The following is a 10,899-nucleotide window of genomic DNA, read 5'->3' as shown; positions in this document are numbered from 1 at the left end:
TGGAATTCGTGTTAATCTCAACTAACCTTAAATATTCAATGTTCACCATTAATTTGCACAGAGACTTTTACCAAAAGGGGGATAAGCCAAGACAGTTTCTCAAAAACTGGCGGCCAATAACACTCCTCAATACTGTATACAAAATTGCATCAGGTACTATTGCTAATAGGATAAAAATTATGCTTGACAAATTAATAAATAGCGATCAAACTGGCTTTATTTCCAATTGGTACATAGGAGAAAATACACGTTTGATATACGATATTATGCAGTATACAGAAGAGGAAAATATACCGGGCTTGTTGCTATTGATTGACTTTGAGAAAGCTTTTGATACCATTTCATGGAAATTCATTCAGAACTCCCTGAGGTTTTTTAACTTTGGTCCCTCAATACAAAAATGGGTGGAATTGTTTTATACTAATATAAGTTCCACGATTAATCAGAGTGGTAACTTTTCAAAAAGTTTTAACATTCAGAGAGGCTGTAGACAAGGGGATCCTCTATCACCCTATATCTTTATCTTGTGTGCAGAAATTTTAGCAATTCTGATAAGAAAAAATAAAAAAATCAAGGGAATAACTGTAAAGAACATGGAAAAGAAAATATCACAACTAGCAGATGATACTTCAATTCTGTTAGATGGTAGTAAAGAATCACTGACAGAAGTAATGAAAATATTAAAGAAATTTTCAGAAATGTCTGGTTTATATATCAATTGTTCAAAATCCCATGCAGTTTGGATTGGTTCCAAAAAATATAGTCAAGAAATATTAAGTCATGAGTATAACCTTAAGTGGGGATGTACAAGATTTACCTTACTTGGAATTCATTATGATGTTGATTTAAGTGAAATTGAAAGACTCAATTATGAACCTAAAATAAGACAAATAAAAGCCACTATTAGCCAGTGGAGTAAGAGATATTTGACACCTATTGGGAAGATAACTGTTCTTAAAACTCTTGTTCTACCTCTCTTAAATCATATACTAATGGCTATTCCCAACCCATCAGAAAATTTTTTGAAAGAACTTGAAAAATTATTTTTTTCATTTGTATGGAATGGTTTACATCACAGAGTGAGGAAAGATGTCTTAGTAAACAAATACGAAGAAGGCGGACTAAAAATGATAAATCTTAAAGCTTTCATTGCATCTCTTAAATTATTTTGGATGAGACAGCTCACTCTGTCAGATAAAGGTTTACAAAACTTTTTACCTAATATAGATTTGATGAAAATATTAACATGTGGCATTGAATATATTAAAACTATCATGAAGAATTTAAAAAACAAGTTTTGGAAAGATGTCTTTGAGGCTTGGACTGTTTTAAATAATAAATATTCTATTGACTGTAAGGTTTCAGGAGATGTACCGATTTTTTATAATCCTAAAATTGTCATTGGTGGGAAAGCTATTTATAATAAGAAAATGTATGACCTGAATATTAGATTTATAAATGATCTTATAGATGATAATGGTTTCTTTTACAGTTATGAGGGTTTTCGTGATATATGTTCAAATATTAAACTCAACTTCTTAGAATTTGCAGGTATAATACATGCTGTAAAAGCATGGATGAAAGCAATGAACATTAATGATATTATTGCAAAATTACCAAACCCATTAATTTTGTCTAGCACTCATATTCTTTCAAAGTGTAAGAAAGCAAAACAGTTTTATGAAATAATCAATGTTAATGATGTTGAACCCACTGGGAAAACAAGATGGAATGATATTTTTGACTTGGGGAAAAATGAATGGAAGATGATTTTTAAACTTCCTTTTAAAATTACAAAAAATAGTAAACTTCAATGGTTTCAATATAGAATTTTAAATAAAATACTTGGTACAAACTCCTATCTATATAAAATTAGGAAAAGAGATGATAAATTATGTTCTTTTTGCAATGTGGAAGAAGAAACAATAATACATGTTTTATGGGAATGTGACAATGTACAAACTTTTCTTAACAGTTTTGAAGTATATTGTGAGCAAAAGATAGGGCTGCAACTTTCATTCACAAAGCAAAGTTTTATTTTGGGGTTTTTAGGAAAAAACAAAGATATTCATAACTTGTTGGCCTTGTGGATAAAATACCATATTTATACAATGAGATGTTTAGGAAAAAATTAGATGTCAGACCTGCAACTTCACATATTAAACTTTTTTTATGAAACTCAGAAATATTTATCATACAAAAATGGAGACAAAGAGGTATTTGACACCAACTGGAATCAATGGAATCGATTGTTTTTATAAATCTGTTATATTAATTATTCATGTATTCAATGAAAATTGAAATACATGATAACATGCCAACTCTCTCTCTCTCTCTCCCCCCCCCCCCTCTCTAAAAAACCACAGTCTGAAAAATGTTAAACTTTGTATTATATCATATTTCTCTCTCCTTCCCTCCTCCTCTCGCTCTCTCTCTCTCTCTCTCTTAAGAACCACAGTCTGTAAAAATGTTAAACTGTGTTTTATATTATGATATAACAGATTGTGTATTAAATAAAGAATTAAAAAAAAAATTGTATAATTTTATTTGTTTGAAAGTTTTAATAATGGAACTATGTTGCACGAGACATTTTCCGTTTACTGTAAACGAAATCTGTTCTTAGTAGACGAATTTTTAGAGTAAATTGGTTAAACGGATTTTAACGGGGTATAAATATGACGAATCCGTTAATTTTCAGTTAGTCTGCATATTTTGGGTTTTAGAGAAACAAGTGGGGTTAGCATAATTTTAAAGATGTAAGTTTATTTATTCATTTGGAATTTTACTGGGTAAAAACTAATTGAAATTGCTAGTAAATATTTTTAGGGATTTAGATTTGATCACATATTTCTATAATTTGGAAATCGGATCAATTAATTTGTTAATTAGTGTGAATAACTTAATTAAAGTCACGTATTCCGAGTTATCTCTGAATCAGACTTTACAAAAATTGGGAATTTTTTCAATTTATTAATTAATGCAAGTAATTCAATTAAAGTCACATATTCTGAGTTATCTCTGAATCAGACTTTACACAAGTACTGTTTGTGAATTTACTTGAATTCTGGTTTTTATTTGGGAGAAATTGAGAAACAAAGGAATTAATTTCATGTTATTTCGAGGAGGCTATTAATTTATTATCTTGTTAAAAGGGACTATTGCACTAAATAAATTGTGAAACTTGAAGCAGACTCTTCATTTTGTTTCTTTGGTACTTAAATAGTACCTGGTGTCAGAAAAAAAGAATTAAACAATTAAAGAAAAATAAATTTAAACTTCAATATTTGAACTTCACCATCCTGACAGACTTAGGCAGTTCAGAGTGTAGCGTCAGCACGTTACAATATTTTCAGTATATACTTAAATGAAATATTTATTTTACATACCTCATTTTCAGAGGGGTAAATGGGACAAGAATTTAAAATTAATTTTATCTGACGTAATCAACAGCCAGTTTTTTGTTTGTTTGTTTGTTGTTGTTTTTTTAGAACTTTAATTCTACTAGTTTGACATGGAAAGCAGAGTAGTGAATAAAATCTGTAGGTAACAGCATTACAAGCTGTTGCTTAGGGGATGGGGAGTGGGGTGGGCTGGGGTGGGGGATTGCAGATTTTGGAAATAAATAATCTGTCATCGAAAATGTTGAAAATAAATAATCTGTCCTCGACTGGGCAAGAAAAGAAATCTGTCCATGACTAGTTCTAGCACCCCCCCCCCCCCCGAATGGGAGTTTTCAACTTTGATGTTTTTCTTTCTTTCTTTCTTTTATTTTTTTTGCTTGACAAATATTTTTCAGTGAAGAAGAAATAAATAATCTGTCCTTGTTTTTTTTTTCTTTTTGGAAATAAAGAATCTGCCCTTCACCGACATGAAAATAAACAATCTGACTAAAATTTACCATCCCTCTCTCCCTCAGAATCAAATAGTTGTCCCCTAACAGGAGGTCAGTGTCGCTAAAAAAAATTGTCTATATGTTTCATCGTGCCTTAGCAGTATTTGATTTGTGATAAATTTGTAGATCTATATAATTTAAAAATGTCCTTTTTAAAAATAAAGTTTAATCTTTTGATGTAACAGATGTATTTGCAATTTTTTTTTAAAGTAATGGCTTATTTATTAATTAAAAAAAACCCCTCTTAATTCAAATACGATCAACGGAAAAAAAGATCAGTTGAACCTTGTGTCCATATCGTTTAGCGATACCAAGTGAAAACAAATCAATCGCAATTTCTCGGGCCTTTCCGACAAGCCGAAAAACAACATTGCTTAAATAATATAACACTAAACTACCAATTCCAAGAAAAGTTAAAGCTAAATAATGATATACTGAAGAATTTAATAATTTAACAAAAATCATCGCAGATTTCTTTTTCATTGTGACGTCATAATCAAATGTGCACAAGAAAGTCGCCCAAATCATATAAATTGCGTACCCAGTTTTAACGACGTCAGCAAACCCGCGACCTAAGTTAAGTGACACGATTGATTGATTGATTGTTTGTTGTTTTACGTCCCATTCGAGAATTTTTCACTCATATAAAGACGTCACCAAATACCGGTAAAGGGCTTCAAATTTTGACCTTTACTTGCCACTCAGGGCGATTGAGCAGTGAGGGATCTTTATCGTGCCAACGTCTACCGTGACATGGGGCGTCGATTTTTAAGGTCTCATCCGAAGGACCCGCAACTTTCACTTCAAAGTACCGAGCGCGTGGCGAAGGACCTGTTGCTACCCATTTTTTTTTTTATCGACTTAGGTCAGTCGCGGCCGATATTCGAACTCACAAACTTCCGATCACGGAGCGAACGCTCTACCGACTGAGCTACCTTGAACGGTCAAAACGAATTACTGGAGTTGTAAATAAATAGGACATGTTAGACACAAGAGGCCAATCAGTGTTACGCGATAATACTCCTCTAATTTACCTGGAGTAACAGATAAAAAAATGCCGGGAAGTGAGCACGCAATGCAAGTGTGAAAATTGTTTTTGCGTTAATTTGACAGTGTTTGTATTAGAAATTTACAATGTTCATGAATAAAGTCTACAACATTACATATGTATTTTGACATTCTTTTTTTTTTTTCCTTTTTAGTTTTCAGATCAACCTGGCTTTAGGCGACATAAACTACACAGCTCTAGTTAACTGCTAACACCGTAGAAATGTTGAACTCACAAGGTATTATAATTACATGCATACTAGTATATACTAAAACGGCCTTTTCGCTAGGTTAAATTCAGCTCCAATATAGAAAACGTTTTCTTTGAGCCTTACGATGGATTAACTTTATTTACTATTGTTATCATTGACCGTTTTTGATTTTTAAAAAGTTTATCAAATTTTTTGTTTTGACTATGCCTAATTGTTGGAATATAAAAATCTCTATGTATATTGATCAATTAAATTATTTCTATAGATTTAACAATTGTAACATAGATATGTCATGTTAATTAGTTAAATATTTCAGTTTCAAAATAATTACAGACCCCATTGTGAGAGCAACGGCAGTTAATAACCTAATAAATATGGAGGTCGAATCCCCAGAAACAACTAGTTTGTTATTTACTTATGAGTGACTCAAGTGACTTATTGCTATCTGTTTTCATCCGTCGTCGTGCATCGTCAGTCGTCGTGTGTTAACATTTGAACATTTTCAGCTTCTTCTCTAAAACCGCTAAACCAGTTTCAACCAATTTTGGCATATAACATTTATGAGAGAAGAAGATTTGTGAATTTCATGGTCCCTGCCCACCTGGGGACTAATGGGTGGGGCTAAAACTACCAAAATTAATGACATCTTTAAAAATCTTCTTCTCTTCTCCTGGACATCAATCATTCAAACTGTTGGCTTGATTGTAACAAACATTGACAAACAAATTAAGTACATAGTAATGATGTACAAAGATGCTTCTTCCTAAATTTCATGGCCCCTGGGTCAGGGGTACTGGTGTTAGTGCGGGGCTCTATTGAATATATGAAAATGCATGAATTCTTTGAAAATCTTCTTCTCTGCTCCTGGGTATTATGTAAAGAAAGTGAGTGCATTGTAATGATAAGCAAGGATGCCTCTTCCAAGATTGTGAAATTCATGGCTCCAGGGTCGGGGGTTCTGGTGAAAGGGCGGGGGGGGGGGGGCTATAATTGATTATATAGTGAAAAAGCATAATTTCTTTAAAAGTATTCTTTTCTGTACCTGGTTATAAAGCAAAGAAACTAAATGTATAGCTATGATGAGCAAGAGTGATATTTCCAGAATTGTGATTTTCATTGCCCCTGGGTCAGACGATCTGGTGTAAGGGTGGGGCTCTATTGATAATATAATGAAAATGCATTAATTTTATTTAAAAATCCCGTCTGCTCCTTCGCAGTACAGTTAAGGCAACATTCTCTATAAAAAGGCACCAAAAACGAGACACTTAAAGTTCAACCGTCTTATTTTTTAGCATGAAACTCTATCTGAAATATCTTAATGGCTTTATGAAGAGTTTGTCCATCGCTTTTCACATCGGTATTTTTTGTCATCATGTGACCCTCTACAGTCACGTGAGCTCCGATTTTAGGTCAAAATATGAAATGTCAAATTTAACCAAAAAGTGCAAGGGCAAGGCAAACAATATTTGAACTGTACAATGTTTCATTGTGTCCCTTAGTATCTATCCTATCGAAAAACTGATGCTCATTCAGTCAGATTTCTGAGATATTTAAGTTATTCATTGAAAACAAACACCAGTATTCAAAAATAGGGTATTTTTCATCATTTAATCGGAAATTTTAAATTGCCTAATGAATTACAAAGAAATGAGCATCACTTTTTAAAAACTATACAGTAAAATAAAGAATTTAAAATAAAAACCTACCTCTTGGGTTGTCGCCTTGCCCTTGCACTTTTTGATTAAAAATTGAAATCTTAACACATTCATTCTAAATATAGTTTTCAAACGCATCATTGACCCAGCATGGGAGATAACTCTGTGATACTTAAAAGAGTTTGTGTACCTCGCAAATTTTGAACAAATAATACCTACGGACTGTGCTGGGCTTTATTTCATTAAATCAAATTGGTATGCATAAAAAAATCCTTGACTTTACTTTATTTTGTATATCTTCGTTCTTTTATACGATACACAAGACGTATTTGACACCTACCGCATTTCCTCCGTTCGTCAACAATAGGCCTAAAATTTGCCGCAGCATCAAGTAAATCAATTGGAAAATGCCCATGGTTAAAAATATTGAAAGATTCAATCATTCGTAATAAAAAAAATAGACAGCCGCTATCAATGATAAAATATTTATTCTCCCCCAGTAGACACACACACATAATATCTCCAACAGAACTTAGTTGTTTGTTTTGTTTTGTTTTGTTTTTTTACATATGTGATTATTTTAGTTATCAAACCTTCAACTGTTTAGGGATTCTAGACTACGTGAAAAGTTTTAAGAACAGGAGGAAGGGATTGGGGTGGTTACTCCTGTATTTAATAACCTGTTTTCCTTTCTACACATAGGCGTCGGAAGCAAATTAAAAGTGGGGTGGCTAATTGAAAGTGGGGGGGGGGGAGCTAATCCAACGAAAAAAGGTAAGCCCCAATTTTCAATGCCAATATTATGTATATCTTTGCAAAAAAGGGGGGGGGGCTGAGCCCCCTACCCCCCCCCCCGTTCCGACGCCTATGCTACAGATCTACACCCCCCTTCCTTTGATGCCATTTACCTTACTTGCATGTAAAAAATAAATTATTAAACAGTGTTTACATCAGGTTTTACTTTTTGGGGTATTTAGCACAAATCACATTGGGGGAGGGGGGCTTTAGTCTCATTTTTTTTAGTTATTATCAATCCATGCGCAAACAAGATAATCATAGTAAAACTTTGTAATCAAGAAACATAGCTGTTAAAGAACAGGTGAGCACAATATACATGCTAAAATTTAGATCTTGTTGGTACCCAAAAACACAGACAGGCGCGTAAACAGGCGCGTAACCAGAATGGAAGTGAAATGTACGCAGAGAACGGCTGGGGTCCGCTTTGAGAACCCCCGTTGGTCCAGGGCGAAGCCCTGACGAGGACCTAGGGGCAAAGTCCCTGGAAGCTCATGGGTTTTACTAAATATTTCATTCAAAATCATGCCATTTCGATTTTCTTTAGAAAATACAAGACATAGTACTTAATATTGTTTTTATCACAAAGTTAAATACTTCCGTGCAAATTTATTGTACAGAGGCTGAATATCTTTTAAAATGATATATTGGTATCATCTACTCTTTTTTAACTTTCAACAACAAATATAATTAATTTCAATTATTAACAAAATAATTTTATATTTCAAATCATATTCTAGTGGATCACAGCATTCAATGGTTGATATTTTCTCAAAGATCTTTAAAAAAAATTATCAATGTGTTATAGAAGAATTACAAATTAATAAATGTTTTATTTGGTTGTGGCAATGATTTAATAAAACATTACAATTTTTTTTATAAAGACATGGTAATATAAAATTTGAATTTGAATCGAAACAGTACGAGATAAAATAATTTGAAACACAAATATTTGCTGAATGGTATTGATATTTTTTCTCTTCTCACAAATCTCTTCCTTTCCTCCCCCCCCCCCCCCCATTTTTTTTAATTTGAAAACGATGTGTACACATCTGCGTATTTGCGTATAGGTAGCTACGCGCCTGTCAGAATACATTCAAGTAAAGATATTCAAATCTTAACAGCCTTCAAACTTTCACACCATTGTACTGTTAAAAATTCAAAGTATTATTTATCTAGAAAATTTATTTAATTAAAAACAGCTTTTCAAATTCAAAGGCAGGCTGTGAATGGATTTCTGAGCAGGTGCAAAATATTTCAAACAGTCCACAGTTCAAACAGTTCTTCTGGATGAAATCAATTCTGAAAACAAAATGAAATACCATTATGGAAAGTTCATTGGTGTTTTAAAAAAAGTGATACTCAAAACAATGCATTGAGTAACATGGAAAGCATATACATGACTCTGCTATTTTTATTATCAAAACATTTCAATAATCTTGCTAGGAATATGTATGGTTTAGAGCTTATATGGAGCATACCTTTTCATTTTATTGGTGGAAACACTTGCTGCCTGAATGAATTGTTCAAATTGTTTGGGAGTAGCTACAATACAATATATATGTAATGAGTGAAAAACATAATGATTACCATTGTAGAATGAAATGACATTGCATTGTACAAAACAAACCATGCTATACTATATTTTCTGAAATTCATAAAATAAATGGAAACAAACTTTTGATACTAAACTTTTCTGGGAAATTAAAACCTATGACATTTGCAAAAGTAGAATTGATCTGATTGATACTTAATTTAAGTAAAAAAAAAAAATCAATATACTAGAGATAACATTAAATTCTTTCACATATACATTAAAAAAAAAAAATTTAACACTGGCATACTATAAAATTAATGTGAAATGCTTTAGTGTGATCATACCCAGTGGAGAAATTGATGCATCTATTTTGATAGTTCTAGCTGATGTAAATGCCAGTTTTAACCAGTTCTGTGACAGCTACAATGACAAAAGAATTATACATATAAACAGCACATAAATACATGTATATACATATAAGACTGACTTAATGTACATGTAGTCAGACAAATGAAAATTCAAACATTTTATCTTCATTAATGTAGAAATTCTACAAATTTACAGCCTAGTGAGACAGATAGTAAAAGTTCTATGATGAATTTAAAATATGAAGCACTGGTAAAAACTGAAATCTTTAAATTCACATATTTTTGATTGCCAGAGGTATAAATTGAAATTTATAGGGTCTTATACTCTTGTATTTACAGTGCAAATACATTGTACACTGTTCATTTTGAATTCACAAATACATTGTAAGTGTGACTGCATCTAAATTATACTATTTGGTATCATGACGTGCTGTGCTTATATTATGTTACATGTTTGTACATGTATGCCAAAGGACAACATCATTGCATGTTTAAAAGTGTGCAACTTTCATAATGTGTGTGTTTTTGTGTATGTATGGGGGGGGGGGGCACACAAGGCACTGCATTGCATAGTTTGTGACGGACAGTAATAATACATCTTACTGTACATGTTCACGGTTATTTTACATCGATGTAAAGAATAGTATGTCTACATGTTAATAACTATGCACATACACACCTTAATAAACAGAAAGGGACCTAGGGAGGTAGTGCGGATCGTCTCAGTTTTCCATGATTTCCCGAAATAACGTCATCATCTTCTCATCAAAAAGATAAACAAGGCCCAGGTCTCTTATTTTATCCCTATTCTCTTTAAAGATTGCCTGATTGTTGCATTTCTCCACTGCATATCTCAGCTGCTGTCGCCACGTTTTTAGATGTAAACAACATTCCGTGTCACCGAGTGCAAGCGCTTGGCTGACGCCGAATGCAGCCAAACGACATAATAAAAAGGGAATTATTTCGAAGACGTGTTGTTACTTTATAAGAGAAAATCACTAATGTTTATTTATTTAAACCTGAAAATACAGACATTCATTACAAATTCTCGCAATCATCATTAAATGGCTTTTTTGAGCTCTATTTCCTTATATGGATCTATCAAGGCGGAGCAACTGTCATGACGTCAAACCTCATTATGACCTCATTACCATATTGTCTTCATGTGTAGCCTTAACTGTACTGCGTTAGTATGGAGCAGATAAACACAGTGCATAGTTATGATGAGCAAGGATGCTTCTTATAAATTTTTTAAAACTAGTGGTCCCAGGGGATCTAGTGTTTCTCGCGGGGGGGGGGGGGGTGTCTATTGATAATATAGTGAAAATGTGTTAATTCTTTGAAAATCGTCACCTAAATGCATAGTTATGATCATGAGGGTACCTCTTTCAAA

General features: G+C 32.7%; 1 long non-coding RNA gene across 2 annotated transcripts; it reads right to left on the bottom strand.

Moving 5' to 3' along the window:
* Positions 1-8,669: 8,669 nt before the first annotated feature.
* On the bottom strand, positions 8,670-10,677 carry LOC133171689 (uncharacterized). Of its 2 annotated transcripts, none has more exons than XR_009718847.1 (4): positions 10,182-10,677; positions 9,483-9,558; positions 9,083-9,146; positions 8,670-8,903 (listed from the first exon to the last, which is right to left on the bottom strand). It is a non-coding gene; the product is annotated as an uncharacterized LOC133171689 (long non-coding RNA). The 2 variants fall into 2 exon arrangements; XR_009718846.1 differs by having other exon boundaries at positions 10,186-10,677.
* Between the last annotated feature and the right edge of the window lie 222 nt (positions 10,678-10,899).

Source organism: Saccostrea echinata, unplaced genomic scaffold (genome assembly GCF_033153115.1).
Source record: "Saccostrea echinata isolate AGI-Se365-2 ecotype Australia unplaced genomic scaffold, CSIRO_AGI_Sech_v1 ptg000054l, whole genome shotgun sequence".
NCBI lineage: Eukaryota > Metazoa > Mollusca > Bivalvia > Ostreida > Ostreidae > Saccostrea > Saccostrea echinata.
The sequence above is the reverse complement of the archived record's forward strand: the minus strand, read 5'-3'. Positions and strand labels throughout refer to the sequence as shown.